Raw genomic sequence first — 8,871 nt, 5'->3', positions numbered from 1 at the left:
CACGCTAATCAGGCATCAGAAACCTCCAAGGATACTGGCCCTGACTCCTATGATTCTATGATAAGTAGGCATCTGGAAAATGACTTGGTAGGGGAAATGCTGATTGGTTTTGCTCTTTTAGCTGTTGAGTTTGAAATTCTCTGTAGCTCTGATTTAGTCCAACCTTCCTTCCCTTTTTCAACTTCCCAAGGGTTTGGGTGGGTTTGGAATGTTTCTACAGAGCATCCATCTGGGGCCCATGGCCCTGAGTGCGGCCTGCGGCTCACTGTCTGACTCTCTTCCCTGTCCACGAGGACCAGGATTCAGTGGCTTGCTGAGCGCTCACCGTCATCATGTCTGCCTAGAAATGACCACCACATGTCAAAGGTGTCTGAGACTCAGACTGCGTTTTGTCACTTCAACGGGAATTTTCTCACGATCAGTACAGATCAGGGCTTCCCAGGCCTCCAGAACAAGGTTATCGTCTCCTTGTCTCCAGAAACTACAGAAAAGGAATGTGCCTTCACAGAGGAGAGCCTGGGAACTGGAGGTCTCAAGGTCGTTTCGTAAGTCACCACTCAAGGGCTGATCAGGAAAAGAAGGAGAGACCCATTTTGTCAATTAGGAAAGGTGAAAAGAAGGAACGCCCGGAAGGAGTCTCGGGTCTGCCTCTTGTCTTCACACGTGCAACAAACACCCCAGGATACAAAGGTGGCCATGGCAGCCAGAGTAAACAGTGGAGCCACACGGCAGCACAGCAGCCCTGGGTAGCCAGAACCATCCTACAGCTCACAATGGAAAGGGAGATGGAAGGAATCTGGAGAAACAGGCCCCAAGAGTGCTTCATAAACAGAAAAAAGTAAAGACCCAGACGAGTTGAGGATCTATCATCTCATGGAGGAAAAAGCTCGTGAAGGTAGAGGGGACGGGAGGTGGAGTTGGAGGTGAGGTGACAGCCCATGTTCAAAGCCCTCTCACCAGAAAAAAATTCACTGAATGATGACCATTGTGTGATGTCTGTACCCAGTGCTTATATCTTTTGAGAACAAGTTTGTAAAGAGTCATCAGACTCTGTGAAGGAAAGAAAAAATGAACACATTTTGGGTTTTATTTGTCCATTGTATTTATACATGATAGTGGAATACATTCTGACACATTCATGAATGTATATAACCTAATTTGCTCTATTTTAATCCTCGCTATTTCCCCAGATCCCATTTCTGTACTTCCCTGGTCTTCCCTCTATTTACTTATTGCTTTTTAATTGGTGCATTTTAATTATACATAGCGGTGGAATTCATTGTATATATGTATCCATAAGATGATTTGGTTAATTTCATTCCATCTTTCCTCTCATAACACATTGATAGTTACTTTCTAGGAATCTTCAAACATGGAGTTACACGTTTGTTTTTATGGTATTACATAGTATATATAATTTTACAAAACATCAGTTACTTGTACAATAGCTTTAGTAGATTTCTTAATAAACAATTTTTTACTATATAACAGTGTTCATTGTTTTCAATATTTCTCTATGCATAATAAGAATCTTTGATGAACATTACTGTGAGCAAATGTCTGTTTCCTTATTTAATTCTATCCTTGTGACCAATGGCTTCAATATTTCCTCCAAGAAAAAGAATTTTAAAATGTGGTAAGAAAGCATTTAAGTTAATGTGCCCACGTCTTTCCTGACTCCTGTTGGTAACTAATAGCAACCTGTATTTCTTCCTGTATTAAGGGTTAAGTTCTCCTTTGAAGGATAAGATCAGATAGAAGTGTATAGAAAGCCTTCATCTCATTAGCACAATATGTCAAACATCAGAGATTCTTAGCCTGTGTTCTTGACTTTTATCTTCTTTAGTGAGGAATTAGGATTTTCTCATTCCTATGTTGAAAATCACATTTAAAAAGACAGAAACTTGCTAACTTCAAAAGACACTAAGAACATCAGTTTTAAGCTAGTGTAAATTTATTTTAAACCATACATAAGAAAATTGGAAGTCACATTAACTTAGTATGTTTTCCTAATAAAACCAATTGCCATTCAATAGTATGTTCATTCCGATGTCCTCACTCAATGTTTAAAGTAACCCTAGGACCAAGCCCATTTTTAAAAGAGGAAAGTGAGGCTTGAGAAATTAGACAACTTAGCCCAGGTATCAGAATTGGAAATTGGCAAAGTCACTCCTGAAATTATGTTCTTTCTTGCCCCAATGCCCACCCAGTTAGCTCCATTAATCCCGCAGGAGGGTGAACTTCCTGGTGGGGGGTTTTACATTTTGAGGATGGCTATAGAAAATCATTCCAGTTGAGTAAGCTTTCTTGTTATCTTTCCAAGGGGAAAGGCAGCATTGAAACATTTTTCCTGTCTTTGTGAACTTATGAATCTCTAAACCTCCTCATCTGTAGTTTACCAGGCAGGGCGCTCACAGGAGAGATGTCGGAACTGATGGTGAGGGACGTGTGCGGTTCAGTAAGAAGAAAGGTTAGCTTCCTCCCAACCTCTGCCAACAGAGAGAGGAGCCGTCCTAGATGATCATGTCTCCTCCCTCTCCCCGGCTTGTGTCCAGGAACCCAACAGCAGCTAGTGAGCGTGAATGCTGCCAGGTGAATCACTAACGCGTGTTTAGACTTTGTTAAACTTGGTGATTCTAATGAAGCAGACTAGCTCACGGTGCTCACTGAAACAGGCCTTAGCTTGCTCCCATTTCCCCATCACTGAGGGAACTTAGGATTCCCTGCATCCAACTTCAGACCCACTCCCAGCTTTGGAAACTGTAACTCTGCCCTTGAAAGCACTGTTCCAGGTCCTGCATTGCTCAAATGATGACCCACGGGGGGGGGGGGGACACTTTGTTCTGGGCCAGAGGTCTTGTATCCACGTTTACTGTGTCTTTCTCAGGGGTCCATTTATTTATTTGGTACTGGGGATTTAACCCAGGGGAGCTTTACCACTGAGCTATATCCTCCATCCATTTTTATTTTTTATTTTGAAAAAGGGTGTAACTCAGTGGCTCAGGGCCTTGCTAAGTTGCTGAGGCTGGCCTTGAACTTGAGACCCTCCTGTCTCAGCCTCCTGAATCTCTGGGATTACAGGTATGGGCCACAGCACCCAGCTCAGGAGTACCTTCTGATGCTAGTGTAGTTCTCTGCAGGTAATACGACAAGCATTCTGTTTCTTGGCAACTCATGCAGTCAACTGTGATTTGGGTTAATTGTTTGGGTTCCAGTGTGGACACTGAGGGTGGAGATTTCAAGAGAGTCTGATTCTCTGTAGGCCTTACTGCCCTTGACACAGATAAGGGTTGGGCAGTGTCTCAGGCCCCAGTACCTCAGAAGGTGACTCTATCCATGGAGGATTTTCAAAGACGTGACTAAGCTATAATGCAGGCTTCGAGCGGATGCACTCCCATCTTACTCTTGTCCTCGTAGGAAGAGGAGATGTGGCATGAACATGTGAAGACACAGGGAGAAGACGGCTGCCGGCAAGCCCAGGACAAAGGACCTCAGAGCGAACCTAGGACACGTTTCCTGACGCAGCACGGTGAGGAGTAACTCCCTATCGCTCCTGTAGCCGGTGCCTCATTCGGTGTGGAAGCCCACGCTGACCACCTCAGGCACCAGCCCTTCCCTCTGGCCAGAAGCAGGGCAGGCTTTGGAACTGTGTGCTACAGTGACTTCCGCAAGGGCAGCCTCTCTCGTCTGCCAGGGGACGGTGTGTTCCCTGTCAGGAGATTTTATGATGTCACCCTCAATTCTCTGGAGATGGGAGTAATGGGGCAGATTCTGAGGATCACAGTTCCTGCAAGGCAGAGGCCTCTGTGCGGTCTCCACACACAGGAGGGGGGCTGAGCACCAGCCCTGACCAGGTGGGAGTGGGCCCTTCTGCGGCCTCACAAGTTCAGGGCTGGGGACCGTCCGGGCTCTCAGCTTCAATCCCAGCCACCCCACCCTGTCCCTCAGGACCCTGTTCCTTCATCTGATAAGTCATCACGCACCAGAGGTCTAGGGCCTTGCACCTCAGTCCTGGGCCTGAGCCTTCCAGTTGCAGGAAACTAGTTCTGTTTATGTCCAAATGACTGTCACTCTTCCTTAATTGGTTATTAATCACTCTTTCCCTTCTACATTGCATCCAAAGAATTAGCAAAAATCACCTTATTCCTTTGATTACAATCCCCAGGAAGCTCTCAGGCAGGGGGATATGGCACCCCACTCATGCTCACCCACCAGGGCCAATTTTGACACTACCTGACTACCCAGTGCCAGGAGCAGCTTTTCTGCTACCCATGGGGACCAGAAAACCAGCAAGAGATAGGACAAATCTCTCAAAGCTCATGATAAGGTCCCCTTTGTCAGACGTTGCCTAGCACACACTGTCTGAGAGGCGATTCCTGGGAAATCAGCCTCAGAGCCAGGACGCACTGTGATGCAGGTCAGGGGTTAACGAGCAAGATTGTCGAGAGAGGAGCCTGGCATTAAAGACCCGGTCAACCTCCAGGGATTCGAGGGTTTACATGGCTCCTGACACTGTCCCAGAACAGAGGCACCTTCTCCACCCTGGATAGTGCCACGGCTGCAGGTTTCCTGCAGGGAGAAGCCATACCTCAGGGGAAAATGCACTCTTTGGATGAGGGAGGTTGCAGGTGAAAGGCTTGACAATTTCCTTGTGGGACCAGCTGTGAGGCTTTGGCCACCAGCGCTGTCCAGGCTGTGGGATGGCCGTCTTCTACACAGAACAAGGAACCAGGCACACCCCATACCAGCCGTGGCTCTGGAAACCCAAGAAAACCAGCAGAGAGACAGCTTCAGCTTACAGAGGCATGGAAGTGAGACAAGGTCACATCTGCTCTCTTCCCCATGGGAAAGGTGGCAGAACCCTCGGGTCCTAGTACCAAAAGAAATCTCAGTGCTTCCTCCTGCACGTCATCCAGTCTCCACGCAGGAACAAACATGGCCCCACAAGGACACCAGGGACAGCGTTCTGCTGTGGTGCTCTCAATCCTGCCACTATTGATGTTGTGAAAACATTTTTAAAATTTGGAACACAGAAAACCGTCACCATTAACATTCCAGAATTACTGTCTTGTCTTCATTTTGATTAATTCTTCATCTACCCACTCAGTAACTGAGGCCTTTCCCATTGCTGTTATCATAGTCAATTTTGCCTCTCTCGACTTTTTCTTTTGACATTCAACTTCATAGAAATATAATTGAGGTATAATAATGTGCATCAATTCAGAGTGTAGAATTTGGTGAATCTAAGTGTGATGCACACCCAGGAAACCACCACCACAGACAAGATATTCTGACAACACCATTCCCTGAGACATTCCCTGGCCCTTTTGTAACCCAGGCCTGTCTCTTCCCAACCCCAGGATGCCAAAGATCCCCTGTACGTCACTATCAGTTTGTGTCTTCTAATATTTCACGTAAATGAAATCAATCTTTACGCATTCTTTCCACTGGCTCCCTTTACCAAGCAAACGGATTTTGAGATTCCTATGGGTTGTGACATGCACTAGCTTGCCTTCTTTCTATGACAATGAAGAAGAGTCGGTTATGTGGACATACCACGTGCTGATACCCATTCACTGGTTGATGCACAGTGCATTTGTTCCAAGTTTTGGACACTTGTGAATAAATATTTGTATACAAATATTATAGAAATGTAAGTTTTTAGTTTCTTAGGTAAATACACAGAAGTGATTTGCTGGGACTAATGGCAAGTGCATCGTCAATGTTTTAAATAGCCATCAAGCTACCTTCTGGAGCCCTGGGAGTGGGGTAGACTCTCTTCTGTAGCACAGAAGAGTTCCTCATTCCATGTCCCCATCAGGAGCCGATATTGCTGGTCTTCTTAGTGCCTGCTGCTGTGGTGGATGGGTGGGGGTTTCTTTTGGTGGTTTTACTCTGTATTTCTTACTGACGTTGTAAGCATATTTGCAGTGCCAGTTAGCCATTCATATGTCTTTTCTATATGTCTGTCAGCTCAAATGTTTGTTCAGATATTTGAACTAGTTGCTTTCAAACTATCGAGTTGTAAGAATTTTACATATATCCCTTTTTCAGATATACTTACTAGGACAATGTGTCCTTTTCTGTGGTTTGAATTTCACTTTCTTGATGGTACTTTTTTCTAAATCAAGGTTGAGAGCTGACCGGCATGATCCTGGGTCCTTGGGTCCCATGCCTAAGAGCGAGGCACTTACTATGGTGCAGAGGCAGAGGAAGAGGAGCCAGGCAGAGTCATAACTAGAGCAGGTGTACTGTGAGCCCAGGCAAAGGGAAAATGAGCCCCAGACAGTGTCAGCTAGGGGCTAGATCGCCCCTAAATGGTTGGGCCTAGGGCTTGTGTTAGGATGAGGGTGGGGATTCGCAGTGGTGGGAAACTGTGGAGTGAGAGTGACGGGTAGCCATGTTCTTCGATCAGCACTTGCAAAGCTACCATCCATTTAGGGAAGTCAAAAGCCTTCACTGTGACAACTGAGGCATGTGCCTGTGTGCTTGCGTTGCTTCATCCTTTATGGCTTTGTGCCATGGAAGGAAGGTCATGCACTGGTCGCCTGACCCTTGGAGCAGCTTGTGAGTACGTGTGTGACCTTGGGAATCTAGTGTGTGCCCTTAACATAGGAAAGGGAGTTAGATATCCCTTGTAGAATGTGAGTGGGGCCTCCAGGTGGCTCTGCCCAGCTCCCCAAGATGGACTTCTTTCACAACCCCACCCTACAGGGCTAGGAGGAATCTGGGTCCTTCTGGCGAAGTATGATGGGTCTTTCCTCTGGGTCTGCTCCTCTTCAGGAGCCCTTTTGCAGCTACCCCTTCTCCTTGACTCCTTCATGACCCATTGCTGTTCATTTCTACCTAATTACCTGTGCTAACACTGTTGAGGAACAAATGTGTCTAATTTTGATGAAGTTGAAATTATTTATTTTTTCTATAAACAGACTTTCAAAAAAATCACGTCCAAAAATAATTATTATCAAAGTCAAAGTTGCAAACTTTTTGTCCCATTTTTCTGCTAGAGTGGTTATAATTTTAACTTTTCCATTTAAGTCCAGAGTCCTTTGCGTTAATTTGTTCTCTCAGCATTTCATTGAGAATATGTTCCCTTCCCCAAGAACTCACCAGGCTACCTGACCAAAAACCAGTTGTCCAACTTTGTGGATCATTTGTTTACTCAGTCATTTGCTCTGCTGGTCTGTGTCTATCTACCTCCATACACCACTTTCTGGCTTGCAGAAATTCTAGAAATCTTGAACTCAGGGTACTCAAGTCCTTTCATTTGGCTTTTGTTTTGTATGAAATGCTTGGCTATTTGAGGTCATTTGCATCCCCATGCCAACTTGGGAGTCAGCAAAACAATTTCCACGGAAGCCTGCTTGCATGTCATGACTGCCTTAGGTCTGGTGATGAGTTTGCAGACTGATGACATCTTGTTAATGTTATAGTTTCCATTTGTGTGCAAAACCTCTCCGCATTTCTACATATTCTGTCCATCTCAATGGAGATGTCTTGCACTTCTTCTATTAAATGTATTGCTTTAGAATGTGTTATCTTTTTTGATGCTAGTGTAAATGAAATTATTCATTAATTTTGTTTTTTAATCATTTGCTGTTACTCGTTTTCTGGTTTAATCTTTGGAACTTTATAAATTTATTTCTTAATTCTAGTAGATATTTTGAAATGGCTTAGGATGAATGACAAAAATAACTTCAATATCTTCCAATAAAGACCTTTACCTCAGATATACCTGATCTTACTGTGCAAATCAATTCTTATTTTGAAGCTTACATTGCATTTAGAATTTAGCCACAGTGTGTGGGTCATGTCAGAAACTTCACAGAAAGATTTGAAAATTAATACCTATCTCTGATCATGTACTTAGCAAGAATTCGCAAGTTCTTTTACAAGTGTCTGGCCATCCACCAGCTCACCACTGGTTTGTACATTTCCTCTCCCATCCCCCAATGTTATCCCATGTCTAAGTGATTGAAGAAATTTTAAACATAGCCGTTTACCACTATGCCACTCCAATATGCTTGTGTGTCCCTATCATTTCAACAAGCCAATGTGGAAAGCAACCAGAGGCACTTAGCAGACAAGAGGAAGTGAGAAGAGCTGAGGGTTCTGTTATGTGCATGCACACACGCATGCTAGTACAAACATGAACCTTGACTCAGGGCACAGGAATGGAAGCACTAAATCATCAACAAAAACGTCTGAACAAGGATTCAGCAGACTTGCTTCCTTTGTGTGTGTGTGTGTTTTGTGTGTGTTTCTCACATTTTCTTTAATAGAGCATTAGTACGTGTCAGACATGGAAACTGAACATTTTCTAATAAGAGAAAACATGAGAACATTTTCAACCATTGATTTTTAAACATGTTATAACTATTTTATAAATCTGGAAAATAAACTTCTGTGTCTTATCTGTGTTTGCAGGAAGCATCACTTGTCATTTATATGCCTATTGGACTATCTTTAAAATTATCACAGACTCATCTACAGAAAATTGAGATTATTTATGTGGAAGATGTTTCAGACAGTAAGTAAATTGTGGTGCATTTTTTAGCAGTGTGTATGCAAACAAAGATTTTGACTGAGAATATTGTATTTTGAAATTACAAACTTGAAATAAAGTAAAAAATTACATCTAATTGAATTTCTTTAGTTAGTATAATCTAAAAATTTTTTAAATGTTTGTGGTCGTCTCCACTTAAACATAATATTGCCAACTTTTAATAAGATTATTTCCTTAGTGTCTAAGGGGCATGTTTACTGTTTTGTTAAAGTATGAATACTTGCATAGATTTATAGTATTCAATTCTCTGAAAACAAATTAATTCTAAAATAATCCCCTTCACATGTTATCCTATCATGCACAAA

At 43.5% G+C, this 8,871-nt stretch overlaps 1 long non-coding RNA gene across 1 annotated transcript; it reads left to right on the top strand.

The window, feature by feature from the left end:
• Positions 1-754: 754 nt before the first annotated feature.
• Positions 755-8,583, top strand: LOC120884250 (uncharacterized). Its single transcript, XR_005726590.2, has 3 exons — positions 755-895; positions 3,418-3,529; positions 8,428-8,583. It is a non-coding gene; the product is annotated as an uncharacterized LOC120884250 (long non-coding RNA).
• Positions 8,584-8,871: the final 288 nt, after the last annotated feature.

Source organism: Ictidomys tridecemlineatus, chromosome 14 (assembly GCF_052094955.1).
Source record: "Ictidomys tridecemlineatus isolate mIctTri1 chromosome 14, mIctTri1.hap1, whole genome shotgun sequence".
Taxonomy (NCBI): Eukaryota; Metazoa; Chordata; class Mammalia; order Rodentia; family Sciuridae; genus Ictidomys; species Ictidomys tridecemlineatus.
This window is presented reverse-complemented; position numbering and strand designations above follow the sequence as displayed.